Source organism: Sus scrofa, chromosome 1 (assembly GCF_054392235.1).
Source record: "Sus scrofa isolate SSC_HxYL_T2T_F1_AM1 chromosome 1, Sscrofa_HxYL_maternal_Yorkshire_Landrace_v2.0, whole genome shotgun sequence".
NCBI lineage: Eukaryota > Metazoa > Chordata > Mammalia > Artiodactyla > Suidae > Sus > Sus scrofa.
In genome coordinates this window covers 252,164,262-252,189,730 of record NC_139383.1, presented here as the reverse complement: position 1 = coordinate 252,189,730, position 25,469 = coordinate 252,164,262, and the positions used below count along the sequence as shown (strand labels likewise).

The 25,469-nt window shown below is 41.5% G+C and overlaps 1 protein-coding gene across 39 annotated transcripts in view; it reads left to right on the top strand.

Moving 5' to 3' along the window:
* The window catches only part of ALG2 (ALG2 alpha-1,3/1,6-mannosyltransferase), a 588,615-nt gene that overhangs the window by 234,801 nt on the left and 328,345 nt on the right, over window positions 1–25,469 (top strand). For 18 of the 39 annotated variants that reach the window (XM_084978261.1, XM_084980678.1, XM_084985463.1 and 15 more), the window contains one exon: window positions 16,920–17,016. The exons of the other annotated variants lie outside the window; for them this stretch is intronic. The gene's annotated coding sequence lies outside the window, so the exon portion shown is untranslated. The remainder of the gene's footprint in view (window positions 1–16,919; window positions 17,017–25,469) is intronic. 39 annotated transcript variants of the gene reach the window in all.

Sequence of the window (25,469 nt, the reverse complement as noted above, 5' to 3'; positions counted from 1 at the left end):
CTGCTCAGTCAAAAGCATGATTAATTTTGTGGTTCTTGTTACTTGAGGAGCTTGCCTTATATAAAAATTTTGCTTATTTTTTATTATAAAAGTAATTCATGCTCATTATAGAAAAACTGGAAGAAATAACAATGTATAAAGAGAAAACCAAAGATTTCCTCTAATCTTTTTCTATGGAGATTACTATTAATAACATTAAAATTAAAAAAATTCATCAACATTTTTTTCCACTTTCACAAGATTGGTTTAATATATTGTTTTGTATCCTGATTTTTAAGCTTGATCATCAGTTTTTCCCACATCACTGAATATTTTTCAAAGAAGTGATATTCTCTAATGGCCACATAATACTGTGTTGTGTGGATAGCTATCAGTCCCCTCTTACTGGACTTTTTACTGGTATAAATAATGCTGTAAATGAACATCCCGGTATAAACCCAAGAATTCTTATTGTTTTCTTAGGACAAATGTTTGGAGGTAAAGTGCTCAATGAAGAATACAAATATTGCCAGTTTTTGATCCATGCAAAACTCATGTATCAAACTTATGATATTCCTTTTGTCACTCCGTATGGCTTTTGTAACAAATTACCACAAATGTAGTGGCTTAAATAAGTACAGATTTATTATCTTACAGTTCTGAGCATCAGAAGTCCAAAATGGGTCTCATTGGGTTAGAAGCAAAGTGTCAGCCGGGCTGCCCTTTTTCAGAGGTTCTAGGAAGGATCCATGTCCTTGTCTTCTAGAAGCGGCCTGCATTCTTTGGCTTATGAGCCCCTTCTTCCATTTTCAAGGCCAATGATTTTGGAAGGTAGTAATCCTTATACTACCGTCTCTCTGGCTCTCTCTCTTCCACCTCCCTCTTCTACTTTTAAGGACCTCTGTGCTTACTTTGGGCCTACCTGGACAATTCAGGATAATCTCCCTATTTTAGAGTCAGCTCATTAGCAACTTTAATGCCATCTCAGCCTTAATTCCCCCTCTCTTTGTAACCTAACATATTCACAGCTTCTGGGGATGAGGACATGAACATCTTTGGGGCTGGGAGCATTATTCTGTCTACCACTCATTCCTTCCTTTGGGTATTGTCACTTTCCTTCCTATTGCTTTGCTTTAGTCAGGGGTCCGTTCAACCAAGATTCAACCTAAAACCAAAGTTTTTTGGTCCTTCACTATGTGTAAGACATGTTACCATATATGAAGCCCTAAAATAACTTTCTCTCTATTGGAAGACGCTTTCACAAGGACCTTAGTTCAAGGCAGAGTTCGAATGGTGACAAAAATAGTAATTCTATGTTGCTTGAAGGAACACAGAGGACAATGATTCACTTTCATTCAGGACAGCCTCCTGAAGGAAGTGGCATTTGAGTGGAAGATTTAATGATATCTAGAATTTTTATAGGTAGAGATGGGGAAAATGGCATTTTAGACAGAATGATCAGAATGACTAAAGACAAAGTGAGAAATCAAAGAGTGTGTTTGGAGACTGGTGATTAGAAGAGTGTTGTCTAATAGTACTTTCTATGATGATGGATATATTCTCTATCTGTGCTGTGTGACATAGTAGCCACTAGCTACACGTGGCCATTGAGTACTTTAAAATTGGCTAGTACAACTGAGGAATTGGATCTTTAATTTAATTTTAGTTGATTTAAATTGAAATAGTCACACGTGGTTAGAGGCTACCATATGGGACAACATAGATCCAGATTGACTGGAGCAGGAGATTTTGGGGGGATAGGGTTTTTGGAAGAATGTTTTGGGGTATTTATTGAGGCCACATAGCAGAGGGCCTTGAAAAACATGCTCTAGGTAATGGGGATTCACTAAACTGTTTTGAGCAGGAGAGTGACATGATCACAACTATGTCAGAGTCAAGAAATTATTCAGATGACTTTTGGAGGTTCGGAAGGATAGAAATCTAAAGCCAGTTGTTACCAGTACTGTTATGTGAGTCCTATTAAGTTCTACATATTTCCTAGTCAATGTTAATATTTTAGGGTAACTTTGTTCATGTCCATACTCTGTGTTTTGGTATATAGATATCCAAGGATACTTGGGTTGCCTCTCCTATCTCAGCTTGGATACTTCCTATATCTTCTCTGTATAACTCTGCTATGATTTTATTTAGAATTTTCTGGGCACTTTTCTTCCTTTTCTTTCAAATTTTAACTCAAAGCAACTGATTATTAGGGCTGTGAGGGCATAGTCCATGTTATTTACTATTGTGTCTCTAGCTCCTTAAAGAATGCCTGACGTAACTTAACTGCTCAGTAAGTAATATATGAATTAATGTTTTATGAGGTTGATGAAGAATCTCATGGTTGTGATAGGATTCCCTTGTTCTTTTCCAAAAGCCCGTTATCAATCAAGTCCTAATAAACATCTAGCTCTTCACCCTTTATGTATCTAAATCTCCACTTTTTATAGTTGCTTGTCTCTCAAGGTTACACCTTTTAACTGGAAGACAATGTGGGCCCTCTAGTCTTTGAGTCTTTATCCAGTACTTAAAATGACAAGAGAGATATTGGTGGTCTTTTAGTTTTTGTATCTATAAACAAGTGTAGTAGTTGGAGTCTGGAAGCCTGGACATCTCTGTCACCTTGTGACTGTGTATTCCTCATGCCCTGTCCATCTAAGCCACCTCTATACCGCTTACCAGAGATGAGTCAACATTGGTAAAAGACAGTTCCTCCAGGTAGCTATGCCTGTCTTCTTTGCACCACTAGTCCTTGAAAATCCTTATTTTATCAAGCAATTGACCACTTATTTTTGCAGTGTTCTATATTATTGGTTTATTATTTCCTATGTATATATTTTGTTCTTTCTTCTCTCCTCACTGTAGTATAAGTTCCTTAAGTACAGATGTAGAAATAAAGACCTCCCAATTGAAAATAAGCCAAGGCTGTTTATTCAAAGTTCACTGTAGCAAGGGAGTCAGCTGCCATCTCTTGGGTTTGGCAGAGATTGAAAAGCTTTGTAGAGGAAAACAGGGAAGGCTTCAAGTACGGCTGTTGAAGATTGCTGGCATGGGGAAGCTGGAGACAAGTAGCTAGGATTGGGGCCGTCTATGTGATTGGCTGGTAGTACATGTTTGGCTTTTTCTGGTTGGTTCTAAGTTGGAAGAAATAACAAAAATTAGGGAAGCCGTCAGTTACCAATCAATTCCCGACATTTAGGGCTAATTACTACAGGAGTTGCTGTTTGACTGCCTCGACTGTTTGTTGTAGATAGTGGATTGGCTTCCTAGACTGATGGCTGCAGATTGTTGATCAGAGTTTTGTCTTCTTATATGGTCTGGCCATTGTCCATTTTTATATTCAGTTTCTCACAGGAACCATGTCTTATGCTTTGTTTATGCTTGGCCTTTCTCCATGCTTTTCTGATCCTCCAGTGTTTATCATATGCCCAGGCACAAAACAGGTGCATGGTAAACACGGCGCTGAATGATGTGGCAGCACATCAGGAAATGCATACTGAGCTGCGAGTTCTGTTGTTACTTTCTGGCTTGGGAAAGTCACTCAGTTCTACTCAAGTATATTCCATTCTATTCACATTCATAGCATCCTTGTGATATGTCATGCTGATGGCACAAACAAGAGTGATACAAAATTCCTGCTCTCAAATAATCCTCAAAATATACCTCTCTAAACATAAGGGTTTCATCTATAAAATGGCAGAAATAATCACACCAAATTGTGAGGATAAGATGAGATGAAGGACATGAAAGCATGCAGCTTTCATAAAGATCTATAAAGGGTGAGGAAGTTTTGCTGTTTTAAATGTTTAACAATTGTTTTCCTGAAAAGTCAAAGTAACTCCAGAAAATTTCCTCCATCTTTAAGTATGATTTATGCCATGATAACCACACCATTTACAGAGAACCTCTGCATTTCTTTTTCTAGATGTTTACTGAAGGATCTGGGGTGTAATTACACCCCTGTCTTTTTAGGGGGTGATATACTTTCAAAAGCCTGTTTAAAGTATTTCTGGTTGCCAAGCTGTCCTGTGAACTGGCCAATATGATTCCTTGAATCATCGCCCAGTGCGGACCCAATTTATATCTGGAATCTCATGCCATCTTGAAGGAACATCATCCAGTGCCAGGGTCTTCTCTGAGCTAATTGGACTTTGGCAGTGATGTCATTCCATGGTGGGCGTTTGTCGAGACTATGGCGGTGATAACTCAAATCTCATTTTCAGCAGCATGTGCCCATGTGTGCAGTGGCTGCTCCCTTCCCTTACATGCAATTACTCCTCCTGCTGAAGTTTCACTTCTAGTTTCTTTCTGAAGATGGGATCAGTAGGCTACTTACACTCCATGGCTGGAAGCGTTCCTCTCCTTCTATTTTGTGTACAACTATTTCTCCTGTTATTAATATAGCTTAAAATTAGGCAGATCAATAACCAAATTTATCAAACTTTTGATAAGCAGGAAATCGTCCTGGAACCATAGAGGGAAATATTTACTATGGTTAAAATTGTAGGCATTGGAATCAAGCAGATGTGCTTTGAATGGCTACACAGCCACTCTATAAAAGCCTCAGTTTTCTCATCTGTAGGATGAGGGCAATACTTTTTGCTTCATTGTGTTGTGGATTAAACATAACTAGATTTATGACTATTCCTCTATGTCTGCTGACTTTCATTTTCTTTATATCCTATCAAATAATCCTCTTGTCCTAAGAGCACTGGAGAATAAAGAAGAATTTTCTGGTGATTTCCCAGGAGGGACGGGAAATCCCACAGTGAGATTTGCACAATCCCCAAGATCCCTCCAGAACACTGTCTTCAGCCTCTTCTCTATTATTTCTGAACAATTCATTCTTCCCAGAACGTGCACACCATTGCACAATCTAAAGTCATCTTGCTACTCAGTAGTTCAAAAGCCCTGCCATTTAGTAATCATCTGACTGTCTATAAGAAAATTTTGGGCACTCATCTGTTGTTACTTCAGTATGTCCTTTGGGGTCTCATGTTTCAAATGGTCTATCAAAATATTGCTTACAATTATATTCAAGTTTTGTCCCTGAGAGGTGTCCCAAGGTGGGGGGTGTAAAAACAACTTACCTCATTTCACCGTATTGGTTTTACATGATACATACGAGACACTGAGGACAATGCCCACACAGAGTAGTACTCAGTAAAGGAGTTTGCTTTTTAGACAAAGTGAAAGCAATGTAGTAGATGTATGTATCTTTGGTATACCTGGAAGAACTGCTTGACTTAAAAATTTATCTTATGTTTGTCCCTTAATTATTAACATTAGAAAAGTTATTAGCAACCCTAAGTTAGGGATCCCAAGGCCTGAAAGACATGTCAAAGGCAGGTCACCTCAGGCTTAAACTCCTCTCTGGAGACCTGGGCACATCCCAACACAGATGGCTCAGTAAACTGCCATTGTCTTTTCCTCTTTTTACAGAGACACTACATGCTATTTTTGGCTTTTTTAGTTGAAAAGTCTCTTTTTTATGGTCATAGTAAGTCTGTTTGAACTACTTCTTATCCCAGTATGGTTTGTCAGCTATTCTGCTGGCCTCGTGGCTTTTTATCCATTTAGCTACAGAGAATGTGCTCTGGGTTTAGAAACTCAGCTGAAGGCTGGAAAACTAGGAGAGAAAGCACAGTTCTCAGATGAACCCAACTGTAAGTCACAAGGGGTAGTCAGCTGTACAATACTCATTGCATCGAGTACTTAAAGCAGGGCAGGATGAGAGGGATTCATTTTGCTTGTGGAGTAGGGAGCCAGGAAAGCTGTCAAGAGCCCTGACACTTTATGTGGGCCTTGAAGAGTGAGGAGGGGTTTTGTGAGGTCACGAAGCAGGTGAGGACAACCATTCTAGAATTTTTGAGGGTGCTAGCTGAAATCAAAGTGAGAACTCCCAAGAGGGAAAGGAAACTCAAAGGCACAGAATTAAGGCCTTTTACTATATCATCTCTTCTCATGTAGAGACCCAGCTCGAGTCATGGAGAGCTCTGTACTTCCCTGTGCTAGGGAAGGTCATTCCCTTATAAATGGAAGCTCTTTTCCTCCTTATATGAGAACTGAAATGACTTGTCCAAGTTTGTATACTTTTAGGCAACAAACAAAGCCTAAATCTAATGCCTATCCAAGGCCTAGCCCCTAGTTTGTGGTCAGTAATAAATATTTATTGCATGAACAGTGAATGAATGAATGAATGAACAAACCCAGTTCTCAGAACCCCCATAGAGTATGATTTCTGCTACTTGGTACTTGTTTTTGCTGTTGTTTGGTCATAGTGCTAGCTGATTACTATCACCATCCATAGTGGAATCCTACAGGATATACCTTGAGGATTTGTGAATCCTCAGATTCATGAAAGCATCCACAACATAAAAATTTTTCTAATATGAGAACTTTACAAAGGGCAGGGAATCCACCAGTTTTAAAAATTGCTTTCTATTCTTTTGGCTTCCAATCTTTACACCTTTCCATCTCTCCTGCTCGTAGCTATCAGGAGCTTGGCCTCATTGTATATTGAACCAGATCCCTCCTATGCTTTGTATGTGGCTTTTCTATGATTTATAGGCCAAAATTTCTCCCCAACCCAGGGTTAGAGGCTCCAACCTGGCTTCTCATCCTTATCCTTCATTTATTCTTGCATTCATTGAACACATGTTTATTGAGCACTTCTTAAGAATCAGACCCTGTGCTGGGTACTGAAGATATGGGGTTAGAGAGGAAAAAACACACAGTTTTGCTTCGTGGATCTCACTGTCTAGTGGAAGAAACAATAATAAGTGAAAGTTATATTGTGTAACTGTTTATATTATGTAATGGTAGTTTTGATAAGTGCCGCAAAGAGGAAGTATAGAATGGTGAGATTGTTTAGCAGGGAAATCTAATCTATTTAGGAGGGTCAAGATCAGCTTCCCCGAGGGACTGCATTGAGAAGAACAGGAACTAACTCAGCAAAGTGATAGGGCATTCCTGGCAGAGGGTATATCATGAGTAAAGGCCCTGTGGTAGGACAGAACTTGGTTTTCCAATGAGATTTAGAAAGGCTCATGTGGGTGTAATGCTTTGGCCCACAGTAGCCTGAAGTGGCTTCCTATTGCCTAGAGAATAAAATCCAAAGTCTTTATACCAGTGAATAAGACACCACATGGTCCAGAGCCCTTCTGCAGATCAGATCCCATTTCCTTACCCTTCACCCATCCCACCAGCCTTGTTTTGCTATTCTTCAAAATGATAAACATAGTTCATTTTCTGGGCACCTGCATTTTTTTCTCCCTTTTACCTATAACACCCTCATACCATACCTTCCTAGCTCACTCCTTCATCCCATTTGAGTTTATGCTAAATGTTGTCTTATCAAAGAGGCCTTCTCAGATCACTCTTTCTGTAACAGTGACCCTCCGCCACTCTCTGTCCCATTACGCTGCATATTATTCTCCATTATACTTACCACTATTTGGCTTATATTTTTATTTGATAATGACCTGTATCTCTCTATTACCTTGTAGAAGTCATGAATGAAACTATCTTCTTGATTGCTGTGTCCTCAGCACCTAGAACATCGCTTGACTCATAGTCGGCACTCAATAAATATGTATTAAAAACAGCTGAATGGGAAGAGTGAGACAGACCCGACTGGAGAGATAGCCAAGAGCCAGACCCTGGGACACATACTATGTACTTTCATGTCCAAAGTGGCCTTGTTCATGCTTTCCTCTCTGCCTGCAATGCTCTTCCTCACCAGCTTTTATTACTATCTCCACCAGTGGAAGTCCCATTGAAATAGCCCATCTTGAAATTTCCACATAAGCGTTTATTTAATTTCTCTTTGGATTTGGGTGAGTGAGGTATATGTTTGACTCCTGTCTCTGATGCAACATAGAGCTTGACCCAGAGTAGGTACTCAGAAAAATCTTGGCTTAATTGGATGGCAGGAGGGCGGTAATCAAGCAGAGCTAATAATCCAGGTTAGGGATTGTAATAAGGTCAGGGAGCTTAGCCAAAGTCATAATTGGATTTGTAGGAACATGTAGTTAAGAGCATGAACTCAGAGGTTGGTTGCCTGAATTTTGAATCTGGCTCTGTCAATTACTAGTGACTTTTTTTTTTTTTTTTAATCTGTAAAGGCCTCAGTTATCTTATCTATAAAATGGGCATAAAGAGTACCTCTGTCATAAAATCATTATGAAATTTACATGAATACTATATGAAAGTATTCAAAGTAGTGCAAGAAACATATTGAGTACTATATGTGTGTGTTGTTTTAAAAAATAAAAAAAGAAAGTAAAATAAAATAAAATGAAATAAAATAAAAAGCCTCAAATATTGTCTACAGGCAAGAAACCTCAAAGTCCAGGGGAGGCCTGAACATGGTAGAGGGGCAGCATCTGGAGATGCACTTGGGAACCTCGGCAGGACACTAGGAGGAGGAGATCTTGGGAGCTAAAGCCCAGTCCCAGCCGGTGCTTCAGCTCACTGTACAGAAGGGGGCCCAAGTTCAAGACGCATGTTCCATACACTCCCACCACAGCAGAGAGATGGCGGACACCTCAAGCAGCTCCCAGAGTAATGCTCCCCCTGCTGTTTCCTCACAATTTGTCAGTGGAATCCAATAACATGGTGGTTTATTATTTGTTTTCTTATTTATTTCCCTCCGTGTTTCTCAGAACAGTTGATGTAGTTTATAGGAAGCAACAGAAGGTAAACTATGGATTAAAAACAGTGTTAGGTCTAGGAAAGGGACACATTAAAATAAGAGGCTAGCATGGTGGTGAGGTAGGAAAAGAGGGGAGCACTGAGGACAAACAGACTGATCTGCATGGTTGTTATTTCCGTGTGCAAATTAGGTCCTGAGCTTCCTAATGGCCAAAGTAAAAACAGATACATGGTCAGTTAAATAGAGAAAACTGAAGTGTTTCCCTAGTTCTTATCCCTAAAAGAAGTTTCTCATTTGTGCCAGGCTCTTTAGGATAATGTCGAAAGTTAACATCTCCATTCTTATGTCTCAGGCTGTATGGCTTTGTTGTCCATATTTCTTCCCTAAATGCAGTTTTAACTTCTGAATTTGCTGGAAGAACCTTAGATCCTCATTCTGACTCTGTGATTATGGGCTTCCCCTGCTCAGCCAAGAACTGCTACGTTTGTGATTCAACCTCTTAGAATTTCATGGTTCTTAAAGACTTAAAGGTCATCAAGTCTAACATCACCATCCCCCTCACCTTCCAATGTTTGAGTCTTCTCTGCAGCCACTCCATCAAGTGGCCATCCAGCTTTTTCTTGAATACTTCCAGTGACAGGGGGCTCATTGCCTTCAGAGTCATCTCATTTTATCTGTCTGTGAAGTTTCCTGTTCTGTTGGGTTGATATCTAAATCCTTACTTAATGAAAGAGACATTTCATCACCAAGGAAAGAAATCAAGTCAAATTGGCCAGCAGGAAGAAACTCTGGGAATCCTATGCTTCATTAGAAGTAGAGTTTTGTTCAAATAAAGTGTTAAAATTAAAGCAGTATATATCTGAGTGGGGCCAATTGGCATAAACTCATCACAGCATATGGTGTGCTTCCTTTTATATGCATGTTTAGCAGCTAGTGGGTACCAAACCTCACACAGCTCCCAATCGCTAGCACTAATGAAGGATCTGTTTGCTTTGGGGGATAAAGATGGTATCACTGATTCACAGTTGTTTTTCCAGGAGTGATGAACAGATTTCACTTCCTCATCTACACTCTCTTGCTTGGTCCTTTCTTATCCCTAATACCCCTGCCCTACTTCAGACCTCATTGTCTCTCAAGGATCATTCAATTATCTCTCAATGGACTCCCTGCCTCAGTTCCAGCCATCTCTTGTCTAAGATTCCACTGCCGGAGAAATCTTCGTCAAACAGAGATTTTCCATATCACTTCCAGCTTGAAATATTTCAGTGGCTCCTATTAGCTCCAGCATGGAGTCCGGGCTTCTTGGCATGTAAGAGGCGCAAGGCAGCCTAGCAGGTTACTTGTGGCTATGAATAAGGCAAAGCCAAATTTCTCTCATTCAGGGACAGTTGAGCCCCCAAAGTAGCATAAGAACTTCTGGAACAATAGTTTACATTTATATAGCTTTATGATCGTCACAGTCTATTCACTGACAAAAATTAATTTCATCTCTAGTTAACAGAGATTCTCTCAATATTACGCCTACTAGTGCTACTACTATTGATAACAATATGAAGTGGTTTCATAGCACTTTCCGTGTGCAGGTTCTGTTTCTATGCACTTCGTTATTTCATTTAATCCTCATAACAAGGAATTACATGACCCCAAGAGTGAGCAATTCCTTAAGTTTTGTGCCCTGCTTCCTCCCCTTCCTTACCCTAACCCCAGCAGGACTTGGGTGTCAGTAACACAAGGAGGAGGGTTTGGGGGCACCCAGTGTGGGGAGTCTCAGGCAGAAAGTCTGGTCCTAGCAGAGTCCAGCCTCACTGCTGGTGCTAGTATCAGCCAGCCTGGAGTTTTGTCGTCAGGGTCGGAAAAGCAGGAGACCATGGCTACAGTGGGCAGCACGGTGGAGAGCCGGACCATGGGGCTGGGAGCCAGGCTCCTATGTGTATGGCCACTGGTGGGAGCCCCATGCAGTGTTTCATTTCTGGACCTCAGTTTCCTCCTCTACACAATCAGCGTTGAGATCCCTGTCTCCCCAGGTTCAGTGTGATGATGGCAGTGACATTTTCTGATGGACAGTAAAGTACGGACACAGCAGGAGTTGGGGAGAGACTAGCCAAGTGGGTATGAGGGGCCTGGAGTCAAGCTCATCCCCACGCAACTTCCCCTTTCTGGGGAAGATTTCGTATCTCATTAAGGAGGATGAAACAACTCCGCTTGATGATGGTGGCTGTCCTTCATGTCCACAATGAGGAGATTTGCTCCCATCCTACCAGCCAAGCCCACAGGCAGCCAGAAGCCAGAAAGAGCATGGCCTTCAAATCAGAGTCACGGCTCTGCCCTCATGATGAACACCTCTTCCAACTCAGTCACAGGGAAATGTCTCTTTCTGTACAAATCTGAGCTGTGTCCCCGCCAGCCTACCCCATCACCCACACTTCCCTTGGGTCTTGAAACATGCCACTTCCTCAAGACTCAGAGGCCCACCTTAGGAAGTGTGTGATCCATGTTGATAGCTAGCTAGGAGGCTAATTGAAAATATTTTGGAGTTTGCATGTTAGCTCTGTCAAATCAAGTAAAAAATCATTCTTATCTACCACAACCAGCAGTTATGCAAATCTGCCAATGGCATTAATTAAAGGACTTCCTTACTTCTCAGAGCATTTATCATAAATAAGAAACAGGAACATTCAAGGGCCTATTTCATTCTTTCCAGCAGCCAGAGCCCCATCTGAATTAATGTCATATGTGGGGAGTCTGCCCTGGAGGCTGGGGGCGGGGATTGGATTCCTGGTGGGCAGATACTCGAGTTCCGAATTTGTGCAGCACTGTATGTTTACCAGGTGTCAGCTTAGGTGGGACAGGCCATCCCCCAAGTGAATCTTTACACGTCTCACATCGTCACGTGAGATGTCCAGCCTCATCCTGACCGTTGTGATGGGCAGAGTGGATGCTGTCTGCAGAACAGTTTTACATCCATGCATCTACTATCCTTTGTGATCTTCACAACAGCTTTGTGATGTTTGTTATTATCCTTGTATTGCAGATGAGAACATTTGGACAGGGGCAACCAAAAAATTTTTTAAAATATTTTAGGCTGTAAGGTCTCTATTATGATTCTAAGCTCTGCCACTGTAGCACGAATGCAGAGATAGACACCGAACAAATAAAAGTACGTGGCTGTGTCCGAACAAAACTTTATTTACAGAAACAGGTGGTGGGCCTTGGTTTGCTGACCTCTGCTATAAAGCACTCAGATCGTAGTAGGGAAAAGATACCTTTGGTAAATAGAAAATCTTAATGAGAGGATTTGTTTTAATCTCAATAAACATTACTGAGCATCTGCTGTATGTCTAGCACTGTGAGGGAGACCTAGGTAAATCATAGATAAGTCAAGGAGCACATGTTATGGTGGGGAAATATTTATATGAATTCACGTCACTGTCTTGAAATGCCCATTAGAAGAGGCAGATGGGACTCAGAATTCAGAATCTGGAACATCAGGGAGCTTTCTGAAGGAGGTTACATGTTAGCTGGGCTTTGAACAACTAGGCTGGAACATAAAGCCTTGTCCATGGGAGTGTACTTGGTGGAGGGTCAGTAGGGTCTTGCTTCCCCTCATTCTTCTCCTCCCACCAATAGAGACCAAGTATGTTCACAGTCAGTGCCCAAATGAGGGCCCTTGTAGAACAGGTACGGTGGTGAAAGACCACTCAGGATAGTGATCAAGGCATTTTATATGGCAAGAGCAGATCCAATTTAGGCCATGCAGGAGCCAGCTGGACTGAGACAGGTAGTTACAGGCAGCAAAGAAAGAGAAGTTGGGGTGAAGGGTGTCTCATGGCACTGAGTCACAGGGAGGGGGCTGCAGCTGTGTGGAACCTTAGGTTGCAAGTCATAATGCTGTGGCTACAACCCCTGACTCTGGGTTCTGGGCCTGGGGAGTTCCCACACCAACCACAATAAGGATGACCTCACTTTGGGCTAGTGCCTGTGGTGCTTTAAATCACAAGGCACCTTCACAACCATCTCTTTATCTCTTTATCTTTGCAACAAATCCTATGCTATAACCCCCATTTTACAGGTAGAGAAACTGAGGCTCAGAATAATGTACTGCTGTGCCTAAGAATTTGAAGCTAGATCTTTGTAACCTGGAAACTAATGCTTTTCTCCCTGTTCTCTACTGTTCCATAGTACATGTACCAAGTGTTAGTGATAGAAGAGTAAGAGGTTAAGAAAATATAGGTCAAAATCCAAATCAGGAGGTCCTGTCGTGGCGCAGTGGTTAACGAATCTGACTAGGAACCAGGAGGTTGCGGGTTTGATCCCTGCCCTTGCTCAGTGGGTTAAGGATCCGGCGTTACCGTGAGCTGTGATGTAGGTTGCAGACGAGGCTCAGATCCTGCATTGCTGTGGCTCTGGCATAGGCCGGCAGCTACAGCTCCAATTGGACCCCTAGCCTGGGAACCTCCATATGCCGCAGGAGCGGCCCAAGAAATAGAAAACAGACAAAAAAAAAAAAAAAATCCAAATGAAGAAAGGCCAATCTAGTGGACATAGGGCTCAAAAGAGTGCCATGGTAGGGAGACAAACTCCCACTGATCAGAAGCTCTGGGTACCCCTGAAACATGCTTTTATTCTTGCCCAGTTGATGGCAAGGACAGAATGATTCAGCTCCAGACTCTCCTGACACTCTCAGAGCACATCCCCACCCAGTGGCTGCCAGCTGGGAGGCCTGGGGGTGCTTTTCGGCTCTGCCCCCTTTGCTTCCTTGCTTTATTCTCAGCCTGCGCTCTCTGGCTTCTAGCTCTTTCCAACCAGCACCTTTGGATTAATTATTTCTTTGGGCAGTTTTTCAAGGATTTGACATCCACAGCCAGGCCTCAGTGTCTATCCAGAGGACTGCATGCCTAGGCCTCACAATCATGCTGAGCCCCCGATGTCTATTTTTAACCTCCTCTCTAATTGGGGTCATGCACACAGTCTCAGTGAGACACTGCCAAACCTAGGAGAAGACTCTCGTCATACAAGAGAAAATTGTGTTTCTTTATGAGAACAGAGCCCTGACGATATAATAAATAAATTGATAATTTCTATGACTTCCTTTGAAGACTAAACAAACATACTCAGCATTGTACATGTGGTTTAAGCCATGATTTTTAAAAAGCAAATATTTAAGAGATACCACGGTTTATTTGGCTCTGTTTTTGCATTTCTTCTTTTTATTTAAATCACCAAAAGCTTCAAACATAGACATGGCCAGGAATTTTCTTGACCCCGAGGAGCCCTGGTATTCCAACACCCCAGTTTCCCGAGGCTAGGAATTGGATGGAGAAGTCTTCCCCTTGCCTTCTGTCCAGATCTTGGTTAACAGAACAGCTCTCAGTTCAGTCTCCCAAGTTAGAGCCCCCTCTTCAGTGGGTGCTTCTGCCCACACTACCGCTGCCTTCATCTGGTCTTCTTCACTTTCTCTTGGACTGTTACTTAAACATTCTGGAACGTGATCTTTCTGTTACCAGTTTCTTCCCAAGCACTCCATTTTCCACACTGCTCTTAGAATGATCTCTATAAAAAGCAAATCTAATCATGGCTAGAAAACCTCAGTACCTTGGTTTTACTCCCAGCTTAGTTGGGGTGGGGGTTTCTATGCTGCTTTCGTCACCCATGGTGACTTCTTTCACATCAGAACATGGCCTGGGGCGGGGAGGGACAGGGTGGTGCAAGACACAGCAGCCACCCCCAGTCCCAGAGAAGAGAAGCAACTAACCTGATCCCATCCCCATGTTCCCCTCCCCAGCCTGCCCCGCCAGCCTTCACCAGACCTCCACAATGGACAGTGGTGACATTCGACAAGGTTCTGTCCCAGATCTGAGAAGGGACAAATAGTATCAGACACGAAATCTGGATACCGATCCCTTGTTCTTTTATGTCACACAAGGGGGCCTTAGGTCCTCCTGGAAGATGTCTCCCTTCTGATGATGGATTCCCATCTCTGTGGGGTATCCTTCCCCACGGAATTTCTTCTTCAGCTCTGCAGTGTGGGGTCCTCACTGCAGTCTTCTGCCCAAGAGTCTATTCTGTCTCTCTTTCTGATCCTCTAAATGTGAGTGACACCTCAGGTTTCAGTGAGTCCCACAGCAAGACACGGGGGTGGCTCTGATCCCCTGGGTGACGATGAGTCCATAGTTCCAGCTCAGATTATCTCCACTGAGAGCAGTGGCTAATTTCTTTGCATGGTTACATGAGGCAGATATGCCTCATCCAGGCAGCGGAGGGTTTTTGGTCTGTTTTTAAAATGAGTCAACCGCATTGGAAGTCCTGCAAAGGAAAGGATTTTCCCTTCCATTAGCATATTTTGGCCTTGTCTCTTTAGGAACATAGGTGTCCTCACTATTATGTCTGGTTTCAACTAACAAGCCTGGCTTTCCTTGTAAAGAAGCCAGGCTAGCTCTAAGTGGCTGCTTTCTTTGCTACCAGGAAAGGCGAGCATGGTTCCAATACACATCTGATAGAAGGAGGTCACAAAGTGGTTCAGCAAAGCATCCTGAACTCCTGCTGTGATGAACTTCTGTCTATCTGCATTAGGTTCCTAGGGCCGCTGAGACAAATTACCACAGACTTGGTGTCTTAAAACAACAAAAATATACTCTCTTGTAGTGTTAGAAGCCAAAAGTCTGAAATCAAGGTTGGCAGGCCCACGCTTGCTCAGAAGGCTCTGGGAGAGAATCCTTCCCGCTTCCATGGCTCCAGGCACACCTTTCTGTGATGGCATCCCTCCCATCTCTGCCTCCATCTTTGTATCTTTCCCCTCAGTTCTGTCTCAAATTTCCCTCTGTCTCTCTCTCATAAGGACACATGTCCTAATAATCCAGGATAATCCACGTCATCTCTAGATTAATTATGCCAGCAAAGACCTCTTTTTCCAGATGAGATCATATTCACAGGTTCCAGATGTTAGGATCATGGACCTATTATTTGGGAGCTCCTGCTCAACCACTGCACTGTTTCAAGGCATACCAAGCAAGTCCTTTCACTGTTGTGTCTTTACATAGGTTTCTCTGCCTTCTATCTTTGATGTCCTTCACTGTTCTGCAAACTCATTTGCACCTTAAAGTAAAAGCTCAGACATCCCTCACACACAAAGCCTTCCCCTCCAGGAGGTACTGGCCCCTGTCACCTGTTCTCTCCTTTAAGACCCTTCAGCACCTGCTCACTTGCCTGCAAGGCATCTACCAGCTCCAGTCTGGGAGATGAAGCCAGTGAGACAGGTGAGTGCCATGCCAGGTAGGGAGTGAATCATCCTACTGAAACCGCTCAGTTCAAGGTCACTGAGGACTTTCATTTTGCTAAATCTGCTGGTCACTTCGCTTCCTTTTTTTTTTTTTTTTTCCACGAAGCTGCCTAGCAACTCTTGACACAGTTAACCAATTGCTCCCTTCTTCTTGATCACTTTCTTTTCCTCTCACCCCGCAGGCCATGATTTCTTAATACCTTTTGCTGGTCCCTCCTCCACTGTTGAACCTCTGGAAATTGGAGTGCTCTAGGACTCTGCTATTCCCTCTTTTTATTCCCTCTTTTTAATCCCTTCTCCCCCAGAATTTCATGGCTGCAAGTAATAGTTACATATGCCAATGACATTTAAATCTATGTTTAGCCTAAACTGTCTGTTTACCTCTGGATTTGTATATCCAGCTATTGACTTGACATTTTCACTTGACTGTCTAGTGGGTATTTTACACGTAATATATTCAAAGCAAAACACTTGTTTTCTCCCAACTTTGTTCCCTTCATAACCCTGTTCAGAATGGCACTGCCATTTACTCAATTGCTCAAGCCAAAAATTCAGTCATCATTGATGATTTTCCCCTATGTCCTATGTCAAATAAATCAGAAAGTACTAGGAGCTCTATCTCTAAGCTCTGTCTTGAGTATTCCTATGTATTTTATTTTCTACTGCTACTGTTCCACCTTACTTCTCTTGCCTCAGCTCTCACTGTTTTTTCTTTAGTCATATCTTCCAGCCTCCTGGGCCTTCTTTGTGTTCTGAAGATAGCCATGCTCATTTCCACCTTTGGGTTTCCTCCTTCTTTTGTCTGAAATGCTCTTCTTTTAGATCTTGGCACAATTTCCTTCTCATCTCTAAGGCCTTGGTTCAAATGTGACTTAACCACCAAAGTAGCCCTAAACCCACATCACTTTCTGTCCCAAGACCTATTTTTATTTTTTTTCTATTAATACGGTATCTGAATTCATCTTGTCTATTTGTTTTTACTAGATTAATGTCGTCTCCTCTCTCTAGACAAACAGATATTTGCCTGCCTTGATCACTCACCATACCTAGAGAAGTGGCTGGCACCTGCTAACAATTGAATAAATGCAACTCGTGGAATAAATGAGTAAGTATTTTAGAACAATCACTCTGGTGACAATTTGGAAAACAGACATGAATGGAAGAAAGTTCTCTCTGGCTAGAGTGTACAGTATAGATTGAACTTAGAAACCCCAGAGTCACTTGGAATAACAGTCCTTGTAGGATGTTTGATGAGGTGAATTCAGTATGATTATAGCCTAGAAATAAATTGGAAGATTTCTTCATTGATTCTGACAAGTGGGTTTCTTTCCCTGTGCTGTTGCCTTTGAGTAGTGAAAATGTGGCTAAAACAGTCTTCTGTACTTGGATGGCTGACACAACAAGTGTGTGAAAGTGGAATCAGATACTTTTCCTGTGGCAGCTCCTGACCCCCAAATCATGGACAATTGCTGTGGGGAGAGTTCCCTGAGAGTGTCGTCTGGTAGTGAGGACTCAAGGGGAACAAGCCTGCAGTGGGGTGTGCTGTGCTCCTTGAATCAGAGGTCCTTTTGGCTGGCCTAGTGGTGGATAATGTGGGGACAGTGCTTTTCTTCCCATCTCTTCATCATTGCACAAAGGAGCACACAGAGATTCACAGAAAAGGGGTTAGCCAGGCTCTGTAACTCGAGGATTCTCCTTTCTCCCTTTATCCCAGAGCCTGAGTTCTCTTGCACTCTATTCAAAGTGCGGTGGAAATAGAATGGATGCTTAGAAAAGTGGATAAAAACAAAACAGTATAGAAATCTCCTAAATCTGCTAAATTCTTCCCCTGGATCTCATATTATAGAGAATTTACATTTAGTAAAAAAAAAATATATATATGTGTGTGTGTGTGTGTGTGTGTGTGTGTGTGTGTGTATGTGTGTGTGTATACGTATATATATATATATATGTACACACACATATATATATATATATATATATATATTTAAGGACAAATAATAAACCATCCCAATGGCAATTGTTCCCTCTCCTTTTTTTGGGTGGATTTTATAGGGTGATTTGAATTCATAGGGCCTCTCTTTCATTGTGCAGACTGAGAAATTGTAAACCTCGTAATTGAGAGGGCTGGGTGATCTGAGTGGGCAAACCAGATTTGAGGAGCTGGCACAGTCCCACGGATCTGCATGGAAGCTGAGCTTTGCCAGTCTGCATGGGCAGTCCCCTTTCTAAAAGGCATATGTATTCTACTTGGCAGCACGATACAGCAGGGAAGTGTTGAATTAGAAGGAAGAAATCTGGACTGTGGTCCTCACTACTTGGATGACCTTGAGCAAGCTATACAGGTTTTCTGAGTCTAGGCTTTTGTGTCATGAAATGGGAATACTTAATACATCCTTCCTCTTTGTACATTGCTATTGTGAGAATTATATGTATATATGAACATGCTTAGGGAACTGGGAAGACCTCTGTGTATCTTAGTCATTATTTTCCAGTTTGTCAAATCAAAGTCTTAATCTAGAATGGATAAATCTATTCACAGTGAATGTTCATTCATTAGACAGACTGATTGATGATGAGTTGGAATTCTGGATTCAGACCAGAAGACAGAAATAAACCTACTCTTGATGATATTTTAGAGCCTCTCCAATTCAATATGACAATTTGCACATTTAGTACAGAGCTTGAGTATTAGATAGGGCTAAAAATGTGGCTATCGAGATTTACTGAGAAAAGATGGTTTTATCCATTCAACATGCACTCAATAAATATTTTGGGGTATAGGTAAAATGTTTATAACAGCATTTGACACATGTCAAGTGCTCAGTAAATTCCCACTGTCATTGTTTTTGCTCTTGTTGCTATTTGCCAGGTCCTAGCCTGGGCTTTGAGTTTGCAAATATGTGAAGCCATGGTCTCTGCCCTCTAGCAGCTCTGAATCTAGTAGGAGAGATAGATTTGTGAGTTGGCAATTACAGGAAAATGAAGCAAGTAGGGGCAGAGACTAAGTCAGCCTGTCTACATTTGAAATTCTGTTCCATTATTTATTGGCTAGGGGAACTTGGGCAAGCAACTTAACCTTTTAGGCTTTATTTCCTTCACTGTAAAAAAGGAGAATAATAGCACTTATTTTAAGGGATTGCTGAATGAGTGAAATTACATAATTAATCATTTTATTTATAAAATATTTATTGAGTGTTGAGGTTGGTCGAATGATGGCACCCTCAGAGGTATCCATGTCCTCACCCCAAGAACCTGTGAATATGTTAGGTTACATGGCAAAGGGAATTAAGTTTGCAAATTTGCTGACCTTAAAATAGGAAGATTATCCTTGACTAATGGGATGGACCCAATATAATCTCATAAATTCTTAGAAGTGGAAGAGGACAGCAGGAGGGGCCCTGAGTCAGGGAGAGATATGAAGATGTTTTGCTGCTTGACTTTGAAGATAGGGTACCACAAACCAAGGAATGCAGGAAGCATCTAGAAACTGGAAAAAGCAAGGAAACATATTTTACCTTACAGCCTCCAGAAGGAATGCAGCCCAGCTTACACTTTGGTTTTAGCCCAATGAGATCCATTTCAAACTTCTGACCTCTAGGGCTTCACAGTAATAAATTTGTGTTGTTTAAGCCACTAAGTTTGTGGTAATTCATTACAGCTGCAAGAGGAAACTGACACAAATGTCTACCATGTGCACCCATATTCTGTTCTAGATGCTGGGACTAAGCAGTCACCCGTGCACATGTACACACACACAGACACCCACCTCCCCCCCTCTTTTGGAGCTTAAATTCTAGAACAGTAAATAAATGGACAGGTAAATTTGTGTCAGAGGCTGATACATGCTATGAAGGAAAATTAAAACAGGGTAAGGGAGCTGGAGAATAAAGGGGATATTATTTTGCATACAAGTAGTCAGAGGGCCTTTGTAATGAGATGGAATTTGAACAGACACCTGGATTAAGTAAGAACTTGACCCAGGTGGATATCTAGGGGAAAGAGCAACCTTGGGTCAGTCATCTCCTTTATAAGGGCCATTCCCAAAGAAGGATGCAACTTTGAGACCCCAGCAGCCAAAACCCCCAGCAGCTGGGGGAACACGTGCCTCAGTCTGATGGGACACCTGAATAGTGCATCACAGCATCCGCTACATCCATCCGTTACAGTAGTCCGGCCAAGAAATGATGATAATGTGTATGAGGAGAATTGGAGGGGAAAAGGTGGGAAATAATTTTTCCTTATTGAATTATAATTTATATTCCACATTATATTAATTACAAGTATTCAACATAGTGATGCAATATTTTTATACATTGCAAAATGATCACAACGATAACTCTAGTTAAAATGCCACCAGACAGAATTAGTACAATATTATTGACTATATACCCTATGTTCTACATTATATTCCTCATGATTTATTTGTTTTGTAACTAGAAGTTTGACCTCTTAATCTCCTTCGCCTATTTAGCCTGTTACCCAATCCTCCAACCCCTAGTAGCCACCAGTTTGTTTTCTGTACCAATGAGTCTGTTTCTGTTTTGCTCTGTTTCTTCATGTTTGGTCTTTCCTTTCCTATCCTTTCCTTTTTTTTTTTTTTTTCACTTTATGGCCACACCTGTAGCATATGGAAGTTCCCAGACTAGAGATTGATCCAAGCTGCAGCTGAGACCTACCCCAAGGCTGTAGCAATGCTGGATACTTTAACCTACTCTGCCAGGCCGAGGATGAACTTGTGCCTCCACAGTGACCTGAGCCGGTGTAGTTAGAATCTTAACCCACTGCATCACAGTGAGAACTCCTTGTTTGGTTTTTTAGATTCCACATATAAGTGAAATTATACAGTATTTGTTTTTCTCTATATGCCTCACCTCATTTCATTTAACATAATACCATGAAGATCCATCCATGTTGTTTCAAATGGAAAGATTCATTCTTTTTTATGGCTCAGGAATATTTATACATATTCAGACATCTTCTTTTATTCATCTGTTAATGGGCACATAGATTGCTACCATATCTTGGAAATTATACAAAAAGCTACAATGGACATAGCGATGTGTGTACATGTTTGTGTATGTGAGATATATATACATACATACATACATACATATATATAATCTTTTAAAATTATTCCATTTTCTTCAGATAAATACCCAGAAGTATAATGAGAAATAATCATTTCAATGCAGATCTCACAGAATTTGCAAAAAGATTTCATAGAATGAAAAGAGAGTTGTCAAAGGCTGACTTCCACCAAGTGGAATAGGATTGCTAAAATGGGAAAAACTGAGCTAGGGGCAAGTTTGGGGGAGAGCAATCAAGAGTTTAGTTTTAGATATATTAAGTCTGAGATGTGTTAGCATTGTCAAGGCAGGAAGTGTTGAATTCAGAGATCAGGACTGGAGACATAACTGTGAGAAGGCTGTGGAACTGACCTCAGTCACTTTAGGGAGTGGATATAGGCAAAGAAGAAATCCAAGACTGAGTCCTAGGGCACTCTATAAATGAAAGACTGGAAAGACAAGAGGAGGCTCCTGCAAAACACAAGGCCTGGGTCATGGTTAAGTGCCTAGTATAAGGTGGCTAGCTGCTATGGTCCGAACTGTTTCCTCCCAACACCCCCAAGTGATTGCACTTGTAGACAGGGCTTTTAGGAGTTAATTAAGGTTAAATGAAGTCATAGGAGTGGGGCCCTGATCTGATAGGATTGGTGGCCTTATAAGACGAGGAGGAAAGAGAAATATCCCTCTCTTTCCACCACATGAGGACACAGATAGCAGGTGCATCAGCAAGCCAAGAAGAGCGTTCTCACCAGGAACTGAATTGGATGGCACATTCATCTTGGACTTATAGCCTCCAAAACTGTGAGAAAATACATTTCTGTTATTTGAGCCCCCAGTCTGGGGTATTGTGCTGTGGCAACCCAAACATATGACTGAGACACTGGCCTTGGAAATTGGACAAGAGGCAGAGGTGACTTAGGCCAGAACAGTACTTTAGGACAGAAAGCATTGGGAGAGCGGGGAGGATGTGCTTTGCTCCTAACCTTCTCACTGACCTACATTCATCATTGTCCCTCTTTGGGCCTCAGTTTCCTCTTCTATAAACCAAGGGCTCCTTTCACTTCCAGCATTGTACAAAGTATGACTTAGAATTGTTAGAAAACATGCATTACTGCATTTATGTGGATTTTTAAAAAATATTTTCTAATTTTATTTCTTATTGTGGTAAAGTGTATATAACATAAAATTTACCATTTTAACCACTATCCATTCCCATGACTTCTTCATATTCCCCAATGAAACTCTATACCCCTTAAATAATAATTCTCCTTCTCCTGCCAGCCCCTGGCAGCTACCATGTTATTTTCTGTTCCTACAAATTTGACTGCTGTAAGTAACTCATATAAGTGGGATTATACAATATTTTTGTGCTTTTGTATCTGGCTTATTTCCGTTAGCATAATCTCTTCAAGTTTCATCCATGTTGTAGCCTGTGCTAGAATTTCATTCCTTTTTAAGGCAAAGTAATATTAGTCATGTAGATTTCAAATCATAAGACCTGTGCCCAAATTCCAACTCTTCTACTTATGAGCTCATGTGACCTTGACTGTGCCCTCTGCTTCTCATTTCCTCATCCTTAAATAGTGAAAATAGTACCTACCCCACAGACGTGTTGGGTGGAGAATTTGATATAATGGATGTGAAACCTCTTTAGAAAGATTGTGATGCTACGACTATTTTTAGCTATAAGAGCCCACTGGGTTGGCTGCCAGAGGTTGATTTTTTTCTCTTGGTCACCCTAATGACATCTTTCCAAGCAATTCCTTGGCCTTGCTGCAGAGCTGATCCAATTCACTTATCATGGCAGTCAAATAAATGGACTTGGTTATTTTCCTGTCAGCTTCTTGATGTGTCACATTGGAATAGCCAAAGATAAGGAGCCCCTGTCTCTGACCCAGACGCTTTGGACCTGGGTGCCTCCACTGTATGCCAGGGAAAATACAACCCTGATGGCTGGAGAAAACCCTCCTCCTCTTGGCTTTTTGTTACATTCTACAGAAACATCATGCTCCCTGTTTTCTGGGCCTTACTCCATGAAGTCATTCCACCCCAGAGCTGGTGGGAGGATGCATTAGAGGGAAGTGACATGAGGCAGCACAGCCTAGGAGTCTGGGAACTAAGGACCAGGCTGGATCTCCTATGGACTAGCTGTGGGACCATGTGCAAGGCATTTCCCTTCTGTGGGTTGATTACCCTCCTCTGTATGATAAGAGATGGGACTTGATGACCTCCACTGTCATTTCAAGCCCTGGCCTTCTGTGAATTATAAAGTATGTGAATTACCATCCTACTTTCTGTCACCTCCACTCTTCATGTATTTGACTTGTCCCCAAGAACTATTCACTTCAGGATCAGACTTAAACTTGATCCTTACTCCTAGCACTAAGCCTGTCTCTTCCCTCCTCCCTCTTCACTTTGATTCTTTTATGTTCTAATTTTCTGGTGTCATGAAGAGCTGGCTTTCCTAATGCATACTGAAAGATTAATAGATTATAACTTCGGTTATTTCACTTGCATTTTTAAGAGAGAAGCAATACTTCAACCTCAAAACAATGGCCTTCTCACAATAGGGTCTAGACAGAGAGCGGGGAGATAGGTTCAAAAAGTAAACAGGGGACCAGATTATATAGACTTCCAAAGAGAAGCTAAGAGATTTGGACTTCATACATTGGCAACAGGGAGCCACTGAATATTTTTGAGCCCTATCTGCACTAGATCTTCAAGAGGTCATCTAAGCAGCTTTTTAAGACCAGATTGAACTGCGGCAGGCAAGAGAGTGAATCCTGGATCTAGGTGAGAGGGAACAACAAGAGTGGGAGTGGAAATGAAAAGGAAGGGATCCACCTGAGAGGTATTAGAAGAATCAATTGGATGTGGGCCCAGTAAATCTGGGGATGAGAGAAAGAGGAGTTGAGAACGATATTGATGTTTCTAGCTTGCAAGTTCAAAGCCCAGTTTTATCTGTGGCTAATATAGAAAATGTTCCTTGCCATTTCCCCTAGGTCACTATACTGGCCATGCCCAAATCTGCTCCCACCTCAGGGCTTTTGCACTTAAGGATCTTTGTGCCCAATTTTAGCTCAACTGTCACCTCTTTCAAGGGGCTTCTTTGATGACCCAGTCTAAAGTAGGTTCTCTGCCCTGCTCCCACTTCAGTCTTTATTTACCTCATTTTTTTTCTTTTATCCCTAGCTAAAATGAGCTCATTTGGCTATTTGCTTAGTTCCACTAGAATTTAAGTTCCATGTGGGTTGGGGTTTCATGTGTCTCATGCATGAGTGTATCCCTGGCATTTAGAAGAGGTCTTGACTTAATGAATAGGAAGGAAAGGAGGAAAGAAAGAAGAAGGCTGGAATTGGATGTGGCAGGTTATTTCCCAAACATATCTCATCTTACATGCCTTTTGCAGGGAGGCTGGCTGCTTCTTTCATCCCATGGATCCTCTTTCCTCTCTTGAACCTGAGCTGGCCTTATGACTTGCTTTGACATATGCTGCTGTGTGGCAAAGGTTTGATCCCTGGCCCAGGAACGTCCACATACTGCCTGTGTGGCAAAAAAGAAAAAAATACCATAACAAAAACAGAACCCCCCAAAACAAGAGAGAACCTGAAATAAATGAGATTTATTAAAAAAAAAAAAGAAAGAAAGAAAGAGGAGTTCCTGTTGTGGCGCAGCAGAAACAAATCCAACTAGGAATCATGAGGTTGTGGGTTTGATCCCTGGCCTTGCTCAGCGGGTTAAGAATCTGGCGTTGCCATGAGCTTTGGTGTAGGTCACAGATGCATTTTGGCTTGGATCTGGCATTACTGTGGCTGTAGTGTAGGCTGGTGGCTACAGCTCCAATTAGACCCCTAGCCTGAGAACCTCCATATGCCGCAGGTGTGGCCCTAAAAAAGACAAAAGACAAAAAAAGAAAAAAGAAAGAAAGAAAAAAAACAAACTTATGGTTACCAAAGAGGAAAGGGAGTAGGGGAGGGATAAATTAGGAGTTTGGGATTATCAGACACAAACTACCATATATAAAATAGATAAACAACAAGGTCCAATTGCATCACACAGGGAATTATATTCAATATTCCGAGATAGACCATAATGGAAAAGAATAGGAAAAAAATATGTATAACTGAATCACTTTGCTGTACACCAGAAACTAACACAACATTGTAAATTAATTCTTCAATAAAAATATCTTTAAAGGAATTAAAATATGTAATCATATATTATAATAATTATAATCATATATGTACACTTATGTATATATTTACATATGTATCTGTGTATATACATGTATATCTATGTATATATGCATGTATTTCTGGCAAAAACTAATTTGATGAACTTTCAGTTAGATATATATGAGCCTTTAACATGATTAAGAAAAAAGTTCTATTGTTTCTTGACTGGATTGTGAAGAAAATTAACAATGGTGTATTGTCCTACTCTTACTCTGAAAATATTTCAAATGGATTAATGGAGGCAGCTGTAGGCA